The sequence below is a fragment of the Talpa occidentalis genome, unplaced genomic scaffold (assembly GCF_014898055.3).
Source record: "Talpa occidentalis isolate TD23 unplaced genomic scaffold, MPIMG_talOcc4v2.1 talOcc4.9, whole genome shotgun sequence".
In the NCBI taxonomy this organism is placed as follows: domain Eukaryota; kingdom Metazoa; phylum Chordata; class Mammalia; order Eulipotyphla; family Talpidae; genus Talpa; species Talpa occidentalis.
In genome coordinates this window covers 73892022-73910432 of record NW_023605305.1, presented here as the reverse complement: position 1 = coordinate 73910432, position 18411 = coordinate 73892022, and the positions used below count along the sequence as shown (strand labels likewise).

Here is an 18411-nt window from a genome sequence, read left to right as displayed (position 1 = left end):
TTGAACCAATCAGTGTGTTATCTTCAAGGGGAAATACTTTTTTTTTTTTTTTTGTAAGTGCCGCTGACCATTCACCAGACCTCTGAGCCCCGCATGCCCCGCACCCAGACAGCCGTGAGGGGCGTCTTCGTGGCGCGCCCGTCCAAGGGCGGTGGCTCGGGCTGGGTGGGCGTTATGGGGTTTACTTGGAAGAATTCTGTGCGGGAATGTAAAACAGTAGTACCCAGAGCGTCTCTGCCAACTACATATGCACGATAGAAATAATACTTGATGTTTTTGAAAAATATCTTGTTGAAAAAGAAAAGTGCTTAGTTTCAGGGCCGTGATGCTCGTCTGGACTCTACACCTGCAGCGAGTGACGGGCACGCGCGGTCCGGGACGCTGGGCGCGCAGCATTTACCCTCTCCAAGCGCCGGGGAAACTTGGCGGGCGCGCGTACTTCCTAAAAGGGGTGGCCCCAAGCCTCCAAAACATTACTCCTCCCGGGTGCACTGGGCGCGTGGCGGAAGCCGCCAGCTCAGCGAAGACTTGACAAGTGCGGCCACGGGCCGAGAGCTGCCGGCCCGCCTGCGCGGGGAGCCCCCTCCGGGTGCGAGCGGCTCGCGTCCAGCCCGTTCCTGGGCCCGCGTATGCTCTAAGCGGTGTCGCCCGGGCCCGTACCCCGTCGGTTTCCGTAGTGTAGTGGTTATCACGTTCGCCTCACACGCGAAAGGTCCCCGGTTCGAAACCGGGCGGAAACAGGTCCTCCTTTTAATCACTTCCCGCCTGGGAGGAAAGTGGCCAGTCAAGTGAAAGGCAGGCCCTGCGCGTGGATCCACATCTCTTTTTTGGAGAAACAGGCAGTGAGGCGGCAGCTCGGCAGAGCCACTTGTCACCGCAGGTCCTTTATAAATGTTAGCAGCGTAAAGTCAGTCCTCGAACCTCAGCTGATCACTTACTCTTCCCCTCGGAAGCCCCCAGGATCACTCTCCGAGGTAGAATGGTAGAATGCGACATAGACTTCAGATCCCCATATTTAGGGAAAAGGACAGAACCAAGCACACAGGAAACACTCCCTAATACTTAATGTAGCTGTTTTTCAATGTGCCCAAAATCCTGAGGCTGAAGCTTGGTTTCCTGAGGGGCAAACAGACATGTCGCATGTGCCCGGCTAGCTCAGTCGGTAGAGCATGAGACTCTTAATCTCAGGGTCGTGGGTTCGAGCCCCACGTTGGGCGACAGAACTTTTGGAAGACTACCGTGCGGGGAACTTTTGAATCAAAAACAACGTCATTCCCCCTGCCCAGACGGGAATGAGCTGTAGCACCTGAGACTGTGGACGCCAGAGACGGACAAGAGCTTACAGTCGAGAGGGAGTCCTAACCCAAGAGCTCTCCTGGCCGTAAGGGAGTAACGGAGAAGCGGGCATCTGTTCCTAGGTTCATTCTGCCACTTGCCCAGCTGTCCCAAAAGAGCTCCGAGGGCGCTGCTTGTCATCACGGATTCGCAACCACCCTCGTAAGTGATTATAGTGGTGAGACTTCCGTCCAACCCTTGCCCTCGATATTTAGATTTCCCTTCAAGAAAGAGGATTTCTGGAATCTTAGAACCTTGCCTTCAGTCTATTCTCTTATGCTCGATTTTAAAAGTCTATCTTTCGTGAAATGCTGCTCCACACATGTCACATGCCAGCCTCCACATGTCCCCTCCTCATTAATGTGAAAATATCCGTTATTTTGCAAAATACCCTAATTTAAACATCTGCAATTTACTGGTTTCACGAAATTCTTCCTTGACTTCACGTGAAATTCATTCTTTTGTGTTAACTGTTTCCCTAGACCTGCAAATTCGACCTGTTTTGTATTTTCCAGCTGCAGAGGTCTCCCCGACATACACACCAGACATAAAAGAAGTCTGTTCATCATATATAGTGGTTTATACAACTTGCTAAAGAAGAATGACCTTAGCATCACCTTGTATCTCAGAAGTGTGTGGAAGGGGGAGTTAGCGATTTAGTATGACACTCTCAGCGGGCAGTCCAGAATGGCCTTGGTCAGTTTGTAAAATAGACAGTTTCTAATATAGCCCTAGTTCATGTGTTCCTGGAGAGTTACTGTTATTATAGTCTTACGGTCTTATGACAGAAACTGGTGCTGGAAATAGAACTTTGACATTTCGTTTTGCACAAATACTTGCAGATTCGTTTGCAAATTGTGATTTCAGATTCATTTTCTCCCATATTTAGTGGAACTAAAAACTATTCCGCTGAAGCAGCCCTTTCTTTTCCTGGTCTCCTAGTAAGACTAGAGCATGACACCCGAGGTGTTTTGTATAGCTATGTTGACGCAAGAGGCTGCAAGGGAAAAGGGACTATGCAGGCCCTTGGTGACCACCTGGAACTAGATAGACTCCGAAAAGAGGACCTTTGGCCCAAAGCCCTAGTAGAGAGGGGGCTTCCACCTCACGAACACGAGAACCCTACTCAGCACTACTCAGCCTCCTTCCGCAACTGGAGTCAGCGTCAGCAGGGTGAAAAACATTTAGTAATATTAAACAACCACTAGTATTCTTAACTGTGCATAAATGTAGGTATACATGTTACCTGCGTGAAGCTTCATATCAGTTCAGGACATTGAATGCTAGGATTGATGAGTTCTATTTTTATTAAATACTTAAAAGAATTCACTATATTTTTCAAAACTTAATAAAATGTTCAGTTTTATTTAAATAGCATTGACTTTATATTTATATTCAATTCTTTCAACTTCCCCCCCACTTTTTGTTATTTTAGTTCATTTTTCATTTCTATTAATAAGTCACTTAAACTTAACCATCTGGTATTTCAAATTTTTCTTCAAAGGCTAATAGATAATTTTGCATAATTTAGAAGAAACTTATGATTATTTTGTACGTATGTAAAATTCTGTAATTTCCTTTTGCTTATTTATATTTAATTTACATTTTGACAAAAATGTACTCAACTCATATATTTTAAATGCAGTTTGCATTTCGTTAATCCTTTAGATTTTACTGCCAACAGAGCACAAATTAAGAGACCATGAAACCTCGGGTTGTCTCCCTCCTGAGAGACCAGCTGCTTTTATTCACTTCCTTTTTAAGTTTTATGTATTTTTCTTTTTAATTGCTAAGTGTGACAGATTTTACCACTAACAGGTCGCGCTCTGCAATATGATAAACAACTATTACTAATAGTTATGTGAGTACGGATATTTTACTACGAAGCGGGTCCAAGGACTCTGACCAGACAGGTGTTACTGGGAGACCCGGGTGGTGGCCGTTGTCATAGGACTATAGAGCATATTTAAGCAGACGCCGTAGCATGTGTTTCCGTAGTGTAGTGGTTATCACGTTCGCCTAACACGCGAAAGGTCCCCGGTTCGAAACCGGGCGGAAACAGTGGTTTGTTCCTTTTCATTTGTCGGGACTTTTCAACTATTTTGCATTGAAATGTGTGTGTGTGTATAGGTAAAAGTGTTTTTATTCTCGCTTAGTCCGTATTCCTGTCTTTTCCAGTCTATTAGCACTTCACTCACCCATTGCGTTCCAGGTCAGTTCTGTACGTCTGTAGTACAAGAAGGTGGTTTATGTCATTTAACTGCATCTAACGAACCCTCAGTCCCAGCCACTCAGAATGCGAGAGGCGGAGGAAACGCCACGCAACGACAGTAAAATAACAAACTGTAGGGAGGAATGAGTTGGAAACACAGGATGAAAATCAGGAAAAGTGTTCACAGAAACCGCAGTAGCAGCGGTAATCACACCTTCCACAGTCTGACTGGGTCTGAGCTTATGTGTTTGTTTTCTTTTTTTTTAAGATTTATTTTATTTATGGACCCAAGTACAGGGGTATAGGTGTCTGATCCACCTGTCTTAAGGGTCTCCCTTCGAGGAAAAATCTTGTGAGGAAGGTGATGTTGTTGCTCCCGTTTTACCGATTAGGCCACTGTCACACGGGTGGATGAAACGTGCGGAGGAGGAACTACAAGGGCGAGAGAAGAGGACAAGAAACAAGGCACCCAGAGAAAGTCCAGGGGCGCTCGGCGGGAGCAGCCGCGCACTGGCTGGTGTGGACGCCGCGGCTCCCGCCAGCGCGCGCGTCAGGCTCCGGCTCCCGCCCGCCTCAGCGCGCGCCTCCCGGGGCCCGTCGCGCCGGCCACCGCCGCTCCTCTGCGGGCGCCCGACGCTCCAGCCCTCAAGTGCTCCCCGGCGCACCCCACGAGCGTCTGCCCCGCCTTGCAGCCCCCCCACCTCCTCGGGGTGCCCTCCGCGGAGGGAGGGACCTGCCCAAAGGGCACTCAGTCTCCCCAGAGGGATCACGGCCAGGCGGCCTCTTCGCCGGCGCTGGGCAGCGGGCTCCAGAGGTCTCGGAGAAAAAGAAGCCGACTTCAGAGGGGGGCCCCCAGTCCAGAGCTCCTGGGGGGAGACACGTCAGTAGAGATGCTCTGGGTGCGGACCGTGCCGCGACATACCTGGAAGATGAATGAGCTTCACATTTTTACCCACCTCTTGGAGCAGACTTATTCTTGTGACAAGTAATTTCTTTTCCAGTATTTCTGCCAACTTGAAAGTCAAATAAATAAAATATCAGAGTCAACTCAAATTATCTTCAAAGCTTTGTGCATTTTAAATGCAGATGGAACATAACCCAACATAGCCTTTTGATGCAAATTTGTTAGGCCACCTGTATTCACACAACTTACACAAAAATTATCAGCATCCTGCCTACTTTTAAGTCATTTCTATTTTATACTTATTTGTATACCTTCCCAGAATTTATAGATATACTCACCCAACTGATACCAAACACCACCTCAGTTTCCCTCAGCCAATAAAGGGAAACAGAGTTTGAAGAGAAGGAAAGCAGTTTAATCTGTGGACACACTGAGGAGGGCAGCAGACTGTGTCTGAAAGACCATGGTCCTGATCTTTGGCAGAGGGCAGGGGTATTTATACAAAGGAGTTTAACAAAAGAGGGAGATGGGCAAGGGTCTGCAAAGGGGAGCTAGGAAGGGTCTGGCATGTCCTTTTGATGTAGGCATATGGAGATTTCGGCTGGGTGCCAACTGGCTTTGTTAACCCCTGCTGTTTCACTTCCTTATTGTCTTCTTAGGGATAGCCTTCCTTTTCCTTAGAATGCAAGAAGACAAACTTGTTAGGGATGCTTATCTAGTGGGGCAGGAAAAGAAATTTGTCACTGCATCAAACAAGGTCAGGGTCCAGCCATGAAACTTGGAGACCCAGAAGAACACAGAGTGAAGATTCTGAACTCTACCACTTGAGGGATTTCTCCCAGAGTTCTCCTACCCACCCAATCCCCAATCTCTCTCCCCTCCTCCTCTTTTTTTTTTTTTTTTTCCTCTGCTTTGCTGACTGACTTGAGATGACTTAACCCAGTAAGTACATACCCAGGCTCCACCCCAGGCCCTGAACTGTCAAAGTATCTCCTGCAGTCCCTCCCAGCTGACCCTCTTTGCCCCCAGAACTCTGGAACGGCAGGGTCAGGGCCTTCACTAGTCTTGTTACTCTGAGGTCCATTTTCTTGTGGACCTCAGTTAACATGAAACTTCTCATGTCTTCTTGTGGCAAGAGTAAACAAAGCCAAAGCAACACCAAAGAATGAGTTGGGCTGGGCAGCAAGCTCCACTGGTGTCTGCTGAGAGTCCTATTTCTTTGGAGTTACATTTAATGCTAAATTATCAGTGTGGCTAGACAGCTACAGATTCATTTGGTTTCAATAAACACTATTAATCTCTTTTGGAGGTTTAAACTGTAGCTGCTTGTCAGAAGGAGAACTTTTGTCCTTTAAGCAATACCTGACAATTTAAAAACACTCTTGTTACTCAGCAGCTACTCATGGTTCAAACCCATTTGTAATCTTTCCTGTCCTAATGATGGAGGTTAAAAGTAGAAAATTTGGAAAGAAGGCACTATAAGACCAGAAACCTGGCTCATGCCAGGCCAAAGCTGGAGGAGGGAGTAGAAGTGATTAACATAGTTGTTAAAACAGCTACAGAAATGAGAGATCCTTAGGCCAACTTCTATAGCAAGTATCAGATGCTATGGGAGTATCACCAGGCCTAGACTAGAGATGGGGATATGGAGACGGAGGCCACTGTAGACAATCACTGGTCCTTAAAAACCAAACTAGTCATACCCTAGATATATTTAGGTTAACAAAAGTTAACAACTCCACAAAGGAGTGAGCCCCTCCCAAAGGGAAGACTCTGTCAGTGCAATTTCTGCCCTGGCGAGGGGCAACAGCCCTTCTGCCCACCTGTGACTCTGCAGATGCTTCACTTCTTGACCTTCTCCCTTTGCCTGCCTGTGCCTATGCAGGCCTCTCTTTTAGCAAACCTGTCCCTTTTGGGGCAGCTCTCTCTGTCTGCTTGTGTCTGTGCAAGCATTCTTCACCCTTCTCTCCCTTTTATAATAAGCCTGCCCTTTTGAATATAACTAATGCCTCTGTTGTGTGGAGAAATTTGCCACATGCCTCTGAAAGAGGAGCTCTTGTGAAACTTTCCCCAGAGGTAACCCAAGGACCTGGCTCTCTGAACCCATCACCTCTCCAAAACAACTTCATTAGGATGCAGGGGAATGTTCAGGAAGCTTGCAATTTTTTCAGTGAAGAGAAAATGAAAGGAGCAAAATCTGAATTCCACTGCAGTGCCAAAGTCCCTGACTCCCCCATTTCTGATTACTCTAGGTAAATAGTTTAAAGTATTAAGTTCAGGGCCTACCCGGTGGCTCAGCAGCGGGCTGAACGCTGCACTGTGAAGCTGTCTGCAGCCTTTGCAGTGTGGGTTCGATACTCAGCCAGCCAGGTAGATACCCACATGGCGCGACAGACCTCTCCTGCCTTGCCCACTACTCCACTCAACAGTGTCTTCCATCCGTCTGCCTGTTCTGCTCCCCACTCTGTCTCTGGTGAATTCTCTCATCCTCCGGTGCTTCTGGCCTGTACCCCAGTTCTTGTATAAATAAATCTGTTTTTTAAAAAAAAGAAGTATTGAGTTCAGGGCCTCCCTGGTGGCCCCGAGTGGTTTAGATGCAACCTATGAAGCTGTCCACAGCCACCATAGCATGAGTTCAATCCCTGGCCATGGAGACGTCTCCCAGGTTTTGTATACATAAATAAATCAATCTTAGGAAGGAAGGAAGGAAGGAAGGAAGGAGGGAGGGAGGGAGGGAGGGAGGAAGGGAAAGAGAGAGAGAGAGAGAGAGAGAGAGAGAAAGAAAGAAAGAAAGAAAGAAAGAAAGAAAGAAAGAAAGAAAGAAAGAAAGAAAGAAAGAAAGAAAGAAAGAAAGAAAGAAAGAAAGAAAGAAAGAATTGAGTTCACACAGAGGGTTCTATTTAATTGTAGATTTGCTAGAAGACAGGAGTTTGGGCTGCCTGTCACCACCAAATGCCAATAAAGTGGAGACAGGAATTGAATCTTTAAGGTGCGCTTTAATGGGGGGGGTTTACACCCTAAGGAAATCAGCTTAACATTTCATTTCCAGCTGACTTTTTGTAATGAGTTGAACAATGATGGTTCAGCAGTAAGTGGGCCTTCGCCGCTGCCAGGAGCTTGTGACGTCCAGGCCCTGGGAGCTCCTTAAGGCCCTCCTGGATGCCTGGCCTCTTGCTAGTCCCACTGTGCTGAGTCTGGTCTTCAGATAGCACTGGCTCCCTGCACTCCTCCAGATGTGTCCTTGGGCTGAAAATTTTCTCACAGCAGACAGGCCATAGACAATATGTGTGTGCAGATTTCCTACTACACCAGCTAGGTGTCTCACCCTATCTTCTCTGCCTCCCTAGCCCCTGTCAGTTCTTTACTTTTTTCTTCAAATAAACTGCAGTATCATTACTGTACAAAATTATGCACCTAAAATTGAATTTCTCAGTTAAAAAGTTATTGTATTTCATTTGCTTTCTTATATAAAAGTGTATTAGCCCATTATTAGGATTAGAATAATGTATTGGGACATTAAAACGTATTATGTATTATGATAATGGTATGAAATCCCAAGTAATCATCAGTCAACGTCAACAATTTTTTCTCTTCCACTATTAGGTCGGTGCAGGGGGCCTGGTGAGGGCCCCAGGTTGCAGGCACAAGGAGGGGCCTTAAAACTGCAGTGGGAATTCCACCAGTGCCTCAGCTGCCTCCACCCCACACAAACAGGACCTGATAGCGATCAACCAAATGCCACCAACAAATAAAAAACAACTTCGGTTCCCAACAAATAAACAACTCGGTTCTGCATACCCAGTTTCCCACCTAACCTTTCCTCACCCTGTAAAAGGACACCTCTCCCCAACAAGGGGCACACTTCTCTGAAACCCAGTGGGGGTCTGCGAACCTCGCCCTGGTTGTGCAATAAAGTTCCTGCCTGTCAGAAACTTGGCCTGGCTCTCCTCTTTACCGCGCCAGTCCTTTCACTATTCCTGTTTTATCTTTACCTCCATCACTTCCCGTGCCACTGGCAGTTTTCTTTATAATCATAGCTCTCATGGACTATCCTTCTATAGTCACTCTGTTGATCATTTCCTCTTTGGTTGCTCTGCAGAAAATAATATTAATAGCTACAAATGCCATGAATTGTGCCCTTACTATCCACCAGGCATTGTGTTAGTGAACACCTATCAGCTCATTGCATCCTTGCAACAAACAAATGATGTGCCATTATTGAAAGAAAACTGCATTTATTCTTTCATTTACATTGTAGTGAAAAAGGTGGGCCAAGGGTCTTCCCCTCTGCTGATGGGCAATTAAAATAACAAACAAGTAAACAGAGAACTAATGTCAGAGATGATAAGAACTTCAAGAAAATTGAGGGTGATTGGGTATGGGGGCAGGCAGTATTGAACAGAAGAGCCAGGAAAGATTTGTCAGAAGGGGTGACAATGAGCTGAGTCGGTAAGATAGGAAAGAGTCAGCCTTTGGAAGATCTTGTTAAAGAGAACTTTGGGAGATGAAGCAGACACTTCCAAGTCTCTGAAGTAGGAGCATAGTTAGTGGGATCAAGGATAGAGGTAAGACCATGGGCTGGAAAAGTAAGGAACCATAATTAACCTTTTTGGCTTTGCATTCTGATGGTTCTACCCACACCATTTGCTGTTTTGTTTGCAAGTATGTAGAAAAATGTGTGGAGGATGTGGAGTCTGCAATCTTAGAGGACTCCCATTCTAGTGAGTGACACTGTAATGATAGGGGCTAGGGAGGGGGAGAAGATACGGTGAGACACTAAGCTGGCATAGGAAATCTGCACACACATACTATCTATGGCCTGTCTGCCCTGAGTTCATTGTCCAGCCCAAGGACACATCTGGAGGATTGCCGGGGAGCCACTGCTATCTGAAGACTAGATTCAGAACAGTGGGACAAACCTGAGACCAGGCATCCAGGAGAGCAATAAGGAGCTCAAGGGCTGGACATCACAACCTCCTGGCAGCAATGAAGACCTGCTTACTGCTGAACTGTCTTTATTCAATTCACTATAAAAAGGCAGCTGGAAATGAAATGTTAAGGCAGTTTCTTTAAGGTGTTAACCCCCTGTCTTCCAGATTGCCAGCTGTCTGATTATAGCACACCTTAAAGATTCAATTCCCGCCTCTACTTTATTGGCATTCAGTGTTGACAGGTGGCCCAGACTCCAGTCTTCCAGTTACAGTAGGATCTCACTGCAAACTTTTTAAGGACAGATAAATGAGCACATAAGTTTCACATGGAACGCCAGACTCAGTTTCCCTCAGTTAATAAAAGGAAACAGAGTTTGAAGAGAAGGAAAGTAGTTTTATTTGTCAACAAACTGAGGAGGGAAGCAGATTGCCTAAAAGACCACTGTCCTGCTCTTTGGCAGAGGGCAGGGGTATTTATACAAAGGACTCAAACAAAAGGGAAGTGGGCAAGGGTCAGCATGTCCTTTTGATGCAGGTATATGGAGATTCTGGGTTGGCGCCAGCTTGCTTTGCTAACACCTGATGTTTAACTTCCTTATTATCCTCTTAGGGATATCCTTCCTTTTCCTTAAACTGCAAGAAAACAAATTTGTTAAATGCAGCAGGTAGGAATGCTTATCTGAGGGGGCAGAAAGAGACACCTGTCCTGTTTCACTGCATCAGATTCCTTGGGAGTATTGCAAATGAACAATGCTATGCATTGCTGTTTAAAAGAGGAGTCAGCTGCAGCAATGGAGGTACAGAAAGGAGTTCTGTTTTCCAGCTGTATCACCTAATCAATGGCTCCCTCTCTTCGCCTCTGAGAGTTCAGGTGGAAAAATCTATAATTGTTATTTGAAATGTCCGATAACCATTAGATCAAAATTTTCCCCTCAAGGGCCTTAGGCACCAAAATCTCAAATGACAGCAGAGAGGGTTTCCCAAAATATCCAATGATTTTAATACAGTTGGTCCTGATACAGAATGGAGGAGCAAGTCATTGTGGGTCATCTTTTTGACTGAAATGTCTAATAACCACATCACCAATGGCTTAAATGTTCAGGATAATGGCATTTAATAACCTTAATGAAGGAACCAGTGAAAGGGATTTTTCCTGCTGCTTAAAAAAATTGCTGACTTTATCAGAAAAATAGCAATATTAATATTAGTAATTTGTAAGTTGAATTTAAAACTTTAACATTTACAATTTCAATAAATTGAACAGTAATCACAAAACAGGCATGTATTTTTTTCCACATTCAAAAGTTTTCCCCTCAAGGGCCTTAGGCACCAAACATCTCAAGTGACAGCAGAGAGGGTTTCCCAAAATATCCAGTGATTTTAGTCCAGTTGGTCCTGATACAGAATGGAGGAGCAAGTCATTCTGGGTCATCTTTTTGGCTGATCCTCCTTTGCAGGCAGTCCTCCAGAATTAGATCGCTCTGGTTGACATTTTATCTTCCTCCTTAGCCCAAAGTTCACATTCTTCTGAACACCAGGATATGACTGAGATCTGTCTTTTATTTGGGTGACTTGAACCCTCAAATTGATGTGACATGTTAGAAACAGCAATAAAATTAACAGGGTGAGGATTTGATGACAGTTGAGCCATTTCTTCTAATGCTACACAGACCTGGGAGAATTTTTTTTAAGTCCAATAAAGGAAACTAGCAACTATTTCAGAAAGAGATGATCCTGGAATATATTTTTAGGCTAGTTAGAAAATAGCCATAAAAATATTAAACCCGGATATCACTTTCTCTTGCAAGTGAGATTCTTATTTTACTCTATTTTTAAAGATTTATTTATTTATGCATACAAGAACTGGGGTATAAGCCAGAGGTGTGGGGGTGGTGTGTGTGTGTGTGTGTGTGTGAGAGAGAGAGAGAGAGACAGAAAGACAGAGAGACAGAGCGAGAGGATTCACCAGAGATAACGGGGAGCAGAACAGGCAAATCTACTGAAATGCGCTGCTGAGGGGAGCAACAGGTGGGACAGAGTGGTCTGCTGGTCTGCTGGCACAATATGTGGTAGCTCCATGGCCTGCCAGGGATCCAACTCGTGCTCCAGTGGTTGGTGATAGCTTGATAGCGCTGTCTTTAACACCTGCATCAGCAGGGAGGCCCGCAAGTGAGATTTTTAAATGAAAATAATCAAGTGGACAGTTGATAGATGATTTATTTTTTAATTATATTTAATCATTTTTGTAGACCACGTCACAAACTACACACTTGATCTAACAAATTATTATGCCTCTATGGCAGCAAGACCACATAGAAATCACATACAAATTTATTTTATCTGCTTGGAATATTCTTGTCCAAGGGAGAAAACTTGCAAATCTTTTTTTTTTTTTCTTGAAAACTTGCAAATCTGGGGCCTCCCCAGTGGCACAGTGGGTTGAGTGCTGCACTGTGAAGCTGTGAAGCTGTCTGCAGCCTCTGCAGTGGGGGTTCAATTCCTGGCCCTTGAGGGAGAAACGTACATGGCGCAGTGGACCTCTCCTACCTCTCCTGCTGCTCCCCTCAGCAGTGTCTTCAGTCTGTCTGCCTGCTCTGCTCTCCGCTCTGTCTCTGGTGAACTTTCTCACCCTCCTGCACCTCTGACTGTACCCCATTTCTTGTATAAATAAATCTTTAAAAAAAGAAAAAAAAAAGAAAACTGGCAAATCTTTCCTGTCTTGCCTGCTGCTTCTTTAGCAGTGTATTTCAATAAATCGCCTTGTCTGGTTTCCAGTCTGCCTCTGGTGAATCTTTTACCCCTGCTTCTCTGGCCTACAACCTGATTATTCCCCATAACATAAACCCCAACATTATCATGACCGTAAAGCAAACTCTTTTTATCATCTTTTCCTGTGTCCTCAGCTCATGCACAAAAGAAAAAAAAGAAGAAATAACTGAGTAGATCTTTCTAATGATATTGTGCTTTGCAAATGAAAAACAGCCCTGAAAAGAGAAAAGACATTATTCTACAGAATTGGATTAGAATGATAAATGTGACGGTCACTGTGATCATCAGACTATTTTGAATGAGTACACTCCTGTGAGGGGCAAAAGGAAAGCTTCTCCCTTCCCTCCCTTCTCTTCCCCACCCTCCTGCCCTCCCTCCCCTCCCCTCCCTCACCTCTCTCTGCCAGTTTGTGCCCTGTAGGCAGTGCAATATGTATTATCTCCTAGGACAGGCAGTGAGTGAACCTGGCAGTTTAAGGCAGTGGAATAACAAGCCATTAGTTAAAACAGCCCATTACCCCCAATGCATTACCCCCAAAGGGCTGTACAGCTAGTGGGAGGAAATATCAACCCTTAGGAGCATAATATATCCTAGATCTACTACTTCTTTTTTTTTTTTTTGTATTATTTTATTTTTATGTATTTATCTATACAAGAACTGGGGTGTAGGCCAGGTGTGGGGGTAGGGCGGTGGGGGTGGGGTGAGAGGCTTCACCAGAGACAGAGTGGGGAACAAAACAGGCACATCTACTGAAATACACTATTGAAGGGTGCAACTGAAGGGTGCAAAGCAGAGGGAGACTGGAGTTGTTTGCTGAGCATGATGGGTTAGCTGGGCTGTGGGGAGGATAAAACTCTTGAGGTGTGGGGCTGGCAATAGCTTGGCAGAGCTGAGACTTAACCCCTTCACCACCAGGGAAGCCCCAATCCTAGATCTACTTCTCCAGAATTATAATAGCATATAAACCTTGACCCTGCAATCTCACTTGTGGAAATTTGTCCTGCAGATGTAAATGCAAAAATGACAGTGCTGTAAAGTGTAAAACAGAGTTATTAACTGCAGAATTGATTGTAATAATAAGAGGTTGGAAACAATGCAAGTATCCATCAGTAGGTCATGTGTTAAATAAATTGATTTATCGACAGAAATTTATGCAACTGAAAAAAGGATATTTTCTGTGATTTGAGATTGAAGTATCTTAAAAATATAGACTTGTAAGTATTGTGTAAAAAAGAAGGAAATAAAAACACATTTGCCGCAAAAAAAGTCTGAAATAATATGTATGCAGATATAAATGTTGTCACCTAAGGAGGGAAGATGGAATTTAGACATTTTTCACTGAATATGGTTAAATTTTTTATTAGTATAGTGTATTACCTAATCAAAAGATGTTTTAAAATTAATTTTTGTGCAACAGGGTAGGGAGATTTCTAAAAAATAAAATATAGAAATACCATGTGATCATCAATTCCATTCCTGACTATCTACCTCCAGAAATAAAACAGGAACTCAAACAGGTATTATACATCTTTGTTCATAACAGCATTCATTTCAATAAATAGCAAAAGAAATGGAAAGAACTCAAGATTCTATGGACAGATGAATGAACAAAACCTTTTGTTTATTAGATATACATTATACCTTTTGTTTGTTAGATGTACATCTAACGTAACTAGTCTGAAAAGGAAATTTTGACACATGCCATAACATGGATGAAATTTGAAGACATTACATTAAGTGATGTGAATCACAAAAGGACAAATATTGTATGATTCATTTTATATAAGGTACCTAGAAACAGGAAGAAGAAAGGAGGTTGTCCAGGATGGGGATGGGGGTGAGAATGGAATATTAATATCATGGGCCAGCTGGGGCAGAAGAAAAAGTTTTGGAGACGAATGATGATGGATGCACAACAATGTAAATGTGTTTAAAGCCATAGAACTGTACACTTAAAAATGGTATTTAAAATAAAGTTTGAAAAGCATTTTGTTAGCAGATAAGAAGCTTATTCTGAATAAGAACTTTTCTGAAACTGGTTTTCCTTTCCTCACACCAACTATACAAGCAATTGTTTCTTGTGAGTCATTTCTATTAATATCCACAAACTATTTCTTTAGGGCAATTTAGAAATTTTAGAACAAAATGGAACTTGCGCCCAACGTGGGGCTCGAACCCACGACCCTGAGATTAAGAGTCTCATGCTCTACCGACTGAGCTAGCCGGGCACCTCTGAAACCTGCCTGACAGATCTTACTACAGGGTGCAATAGGTCTTCTCCCAAATGTACATTGGAAGTTGAATTAATTGAATAGTTGAAATATAAACCGGCTATTAAAGGGTTCTTTATAGCCCGGGAGATTCAAACTTTGTTGTCAGCGCCTGACCTTCCCTCCCACCTCCTTCTCTTTTCTAGTCACTCTATCAGCAATCTAGTCCTTTTCTATACTTCGAAGCACACGACGCAGAGAGAAAACACCCATCTAGACGCCTCTGGCGCACCCTGTGATTTCTTAAGCCGGTATTTAAAGGTAGCGCCATAGCAGCGGACCTCCCGCCGCTGTCCTCAGCAGCGTATTCCAGTAGATCTGCCTGTTCTGCTCCCCACCCTGTCTGGTGAATCCTCTCACCCTCCAAACCCCTCTGGCCTCCTCCCCAGCACTTATATGCATAAGTAAAATAAATCCTTAAAGGTAATGCCACAGACTCGGAATGGATTGGAAGCCGCCCCAGCGCCTTTCTGACAAGTGCAAACTTCACAATGTTGGGTTTTCCGCCCGACTTCTCAAAATACAAAGCTTAGAAAGAACGAAAACAGGTTGAAAAAAAGGCAATTCGCCTGGAGATGCCGGGGATCGAACCCGGGGCCTCATACATGCAAAGCATGCGCTCTACCACTGAGCTACATCCCCCCTCGGCGGAAGCGTCTTCTCTCTGCTCTCTTAGTCATTTCACCGCGGAGGGCGTTGCAGTGTCGGCGGCCGCGGAGATCCTCTAAAGAGGCAAAACCTCGCGCCGGCGCGGCGGGTTGTTCCAGGGTCCCCGCGCGCCCCGAGCCGCCCGCCGCTGGCCGCCGCGCGGGGCGGGGGAGAGAGCGCGGGTGTCGGGAAGAGCCCGAGAAACACCTCAGATCGGTGGTGGGCACAGAAACGGAAACCACCGTGCACGATGCCCAGAATAAAAGTGATCCGAAAAAGTACAGTAAGGAAGACAGTATATAGGATGCTACTTTTTGTTAAATAAAAAAAAAGGGGGGGAGTGTGGTAAATTATATAATCTTTGCCTAAAATTCAGAGCCTCAAAGTTGATGCCGGGGCGGACGGTGACTGAGGCGAAGCCGATGGGCCCCGTCACTGTGAGCCGCGCTGTACGGTCTGAATTTCGAACCACGTTTGAATTTATTTAATTCAAGACGAGCTCACCAGCAGCACACTCTGTGCCAAGAGCTGTTCTAGAAAACCGGGATTCCAGGCTTGAGCAGAGCCCCAGCTCGCGAGCGCCGAAGGAGTCAGCTCCAGGAGGGCGCGCGGGCGCGCGGTTTTAAGCAGCCCGAGGGGCGGGGTCCGAGGGGGGCGCCTCCCGAGGGGCGGGGGTGGGGGGGCGCCTCCCGAGGGGCTGCGGGCCAGAAGTGCCCCTGCAGACGCCGTGAAGGCCTGACTCCCCGTAGGACGCTGAGGGGAGGCCGTTTCTGGGAAGGGCCGCAGTGAATCTGCTACAGGGCAGGGAGAGGGCCACCTCAGACCCCGAAACCTGCCTGCTGTAAATAGGTTCTGCCATCCGCCACAGCAACACAAAAACATATGAGACTTTAATGGGAAGGAACTTTAATACAATTAGGAAACAATACAGGAAAGGCAAAGAATCTAGTTTCTAACTCAAACACCCGAAGTTACCCATCCCCTTGTGGGTAAAAGTCCACCCAAGCAGGATTGGCCCAGAGCAAGGCCCCAAAGCCTGCCCCAAGTCTAAAGCATCTTCCAGTGGGGACCCACAGAAAAGGCTCAGAAACAACCAGATTTGTTGCGTTGTTTTGCTCTTAGAACGAAGAGCAGAATCTGGCGGTGTCTGCGCCTGCCCAGCAGCACAGTGTAGGGCGCTGTGTGCAGCCAAGGGCTGGACCCCCAGGGGAGCAGTAACAGGGTGGTCCCCAGGAAAGGGGGAGATTCCAGGTTTCCTCCCGTACCTAGCTGACGGGAGAGAGAAGAAGCTGCAGAGGAGACTGAGGAAGGAAGGTAGCAGGATGGAGAGCCAGAAGGAGCCCTGGAGGTTCCTGGCGGTTCCAGGTTTCCTGCCCAACCCCAGGGATGGTGAAACTGAGCAGGGAAGAAAAGCAGCAGAAGAGACTGAGGAAGGAAGGAAGCAGGATGGAACCAGAGGGAGACCTGGAGGAGGCAAATGGACCTGAGAGACACGTGAAGAAACTGCACTTGCCTTTTGGTCCTGGACTGGTTGACACAGATGTGGGTGAGACTCATGGGGAGGACAACAATGGCGGGTTTTGTCTTGATTTTGATCTTTTCCTCCCAGACTTGTCTGGTTGTTTCTGATCCTTTTCTGTGGGTCCCCACTGGAGGATGCTTTAGACTTGTAACAGGCTTTGGGGCCTTGCTCTGGGCCAATCCTGCTTGGGTGGACTTTTACCCACGAGGGGACGGGTAACTTTGGGTGCTTGATTTAGAAACTAGATTCTTTGTCTTTCCTGTATTGTTTCCTAATTGTATTAAAGTTCCTTCCCATTAAAGTCTCATATGTTTTTGTGTTGATGTGGCGGATGGCAGAACCTATTTAGAGCAGGCAGGTTTGTGGTGTCTGGGGTGCCCCTCTCCCTGCCCTGTAACATTTGTACTTTCTATCTACATTTTTTTGTGCATATTGGTATGGTCAGCTATTTTTTTTTAAAGATTTATTTATTCATTTACACAAGAACCATGGTACAGGTCAGATGTGCGGGAGGGTGAGAGGATTCACCAGAGACAGAGCGGGGAACAGAACAAACACGCTGCTGAGGGGAGCAGCAGGCATGAAAGGAGAGGTCCGCCCTGCCACGTGGGACCCTCCGGGATCGAACCGCCTGCACCACCAGGGGAGGCCCTGGTCAGCTATTTTTAATGATCTCAGTGACCAACTTTTGGAGGATTCTGTCCACTCCTGACTTTGCTTGTGGTGTGACCATGTTCATAATAATCTCAAGGGAGAAAAAAAACTTGTAAAAACTAAAGCAAAAACGACAACAAAAAATCTTATTCCAAGCCTCCCAGTAACTTTTTTTGTGTATGTATGTGGTTGTGCTATATAGTAGTTGGTTTTAATGAGATGGTTAAAAAGACTAAAGATAAAAATTTTCTTTTTTTTTTCCCCTCAATGAAGTTGCTGTGTATTTGTTTATTTCCGCCTGTTTGGTGTATGTGTGAACGTGTCCGCCAACAAACAGGATTTTGTAGAGTTACCCTAGAAAAATAAAAAAGCAACACACAAGTGGAGATGTGTGGGAGTTGCATGTGGGGCCAGGCATCCTGGATTGAAGACATGTACTGTGGAGTCAGCAGGGATAGGGTCTTTTCAAGCCAAGAAAGTGGAAGAGCAGCGACAGAGAGGTTCAAGGACAGAACAAAGGCGGGAGATGAGGAAACCACAAAAGAGCTCTATTAGGAAACCACAACAAATTAGAGAGGTGTGAGCTGACCCTGCCAGCACCCTGAGAAAGGGTGTAGGAAAAAATCAGAGAGGGGAGGTGAGGTGAGAGCTGAGAAGAATCCTTTGGGTTGGAATCACTGAGGTCACCGGTTACCTTGACAAAAAAACAAACAAACAAAAAAGCCTGCTTTCTGAGGAATGTGGGTGCAGAAGCCTGATCCGAGTGACCTCCAGAAGGAATGAGGAGAGAAGGGCAGTAATAAACATTACTGGCTCTTCAGGGGGATACCCTCCTCATATGGGGAATCCTCCCACCTGAGGGTAGGAGGTGCGAGGACAAGAAAGGGCTAGGATTTGAGGGGAGGGTTAACACCAAGTAGGAAAATCGATTTCAATTTATTATTTGTTCAAAAAAAATTAAAGATTAAACGGGGGGTGAGGTAGGGCAATCTCTGGAAAGATAACTACAGAAGTGGATACAAGGACAGGCTTGGCGCTGGGTGGCAAAGGCCAGGTTCCAGACCCTAAATTTAGCCCAGCACAGCGCTGGGAGAAACCTGCACTCCGGGAACCTGACACCCTGACGCGAGTGGCAGGTCCTTGCCCCGGCTGGCGACCTGGAGGGG

The 18411-nt window shown here is 45.7% G+C and overlaps 5 non-coding genes across 5 annotated transcripts; 3 read left to right on the top strand and 2 right to left on the bottom strand.

Moving 5' to 3' along the window:
- The first annotated feature begins 667 nt into the window (after nt 1-667).
- On the top strand, nt 668-740 carry TRNAV-CAC (transfer RNA valine (anticodon CAC)). Its single transcript has one exon. It is a non-coding gene; the product is annotated as a tRNA-Val (tRNA).
- A 404-nt stretch (nt 741-1144) lies between these two features.
- Nucleotides 1145-1217, top strand: TRNAK-CUU (transfer RNA lysine (anticodon CUU)). Its single transcript has one exon. It is a non-coding gene; the product is annotated as a tRNA-Lys (tRNA).
- A 2106-nt stretch (nt 1218-3323) lies between these two features.
- TRNAV-AAC (transfer RNA valine (anticodon AAC)) lies at nt 3324-3396 on the top strand. Its single transcript has one exon. It is a non-coding gene; the product is annotated as a tRNA-Val (tRNA).
- Nucleotides 3397-14306: 10910 nt separating this feature from the next.
- TRNAK-CUU (transfer RNA lysine (anticodon CUU)) lies at nt 14307-14379 on the bottom strand. Its single transcript has one exon. It is a non-coding gene; the product is annotated as a tRNA-Lys (tRNA).
- A 612-nt stretch (nt 14380-14991) lies between these two features.
- Nucleotides 14992-15063, bottom strand: TRNAA-UGC (transfer RNA alanine (anticodon UGC)). Its single transcript has one exon. It is a non-coding gene; the product is annotated as a tRNA-Ala (tRNA).
- Nucleotides 15064-18411: the final 3348 nt, after the last annotated feature.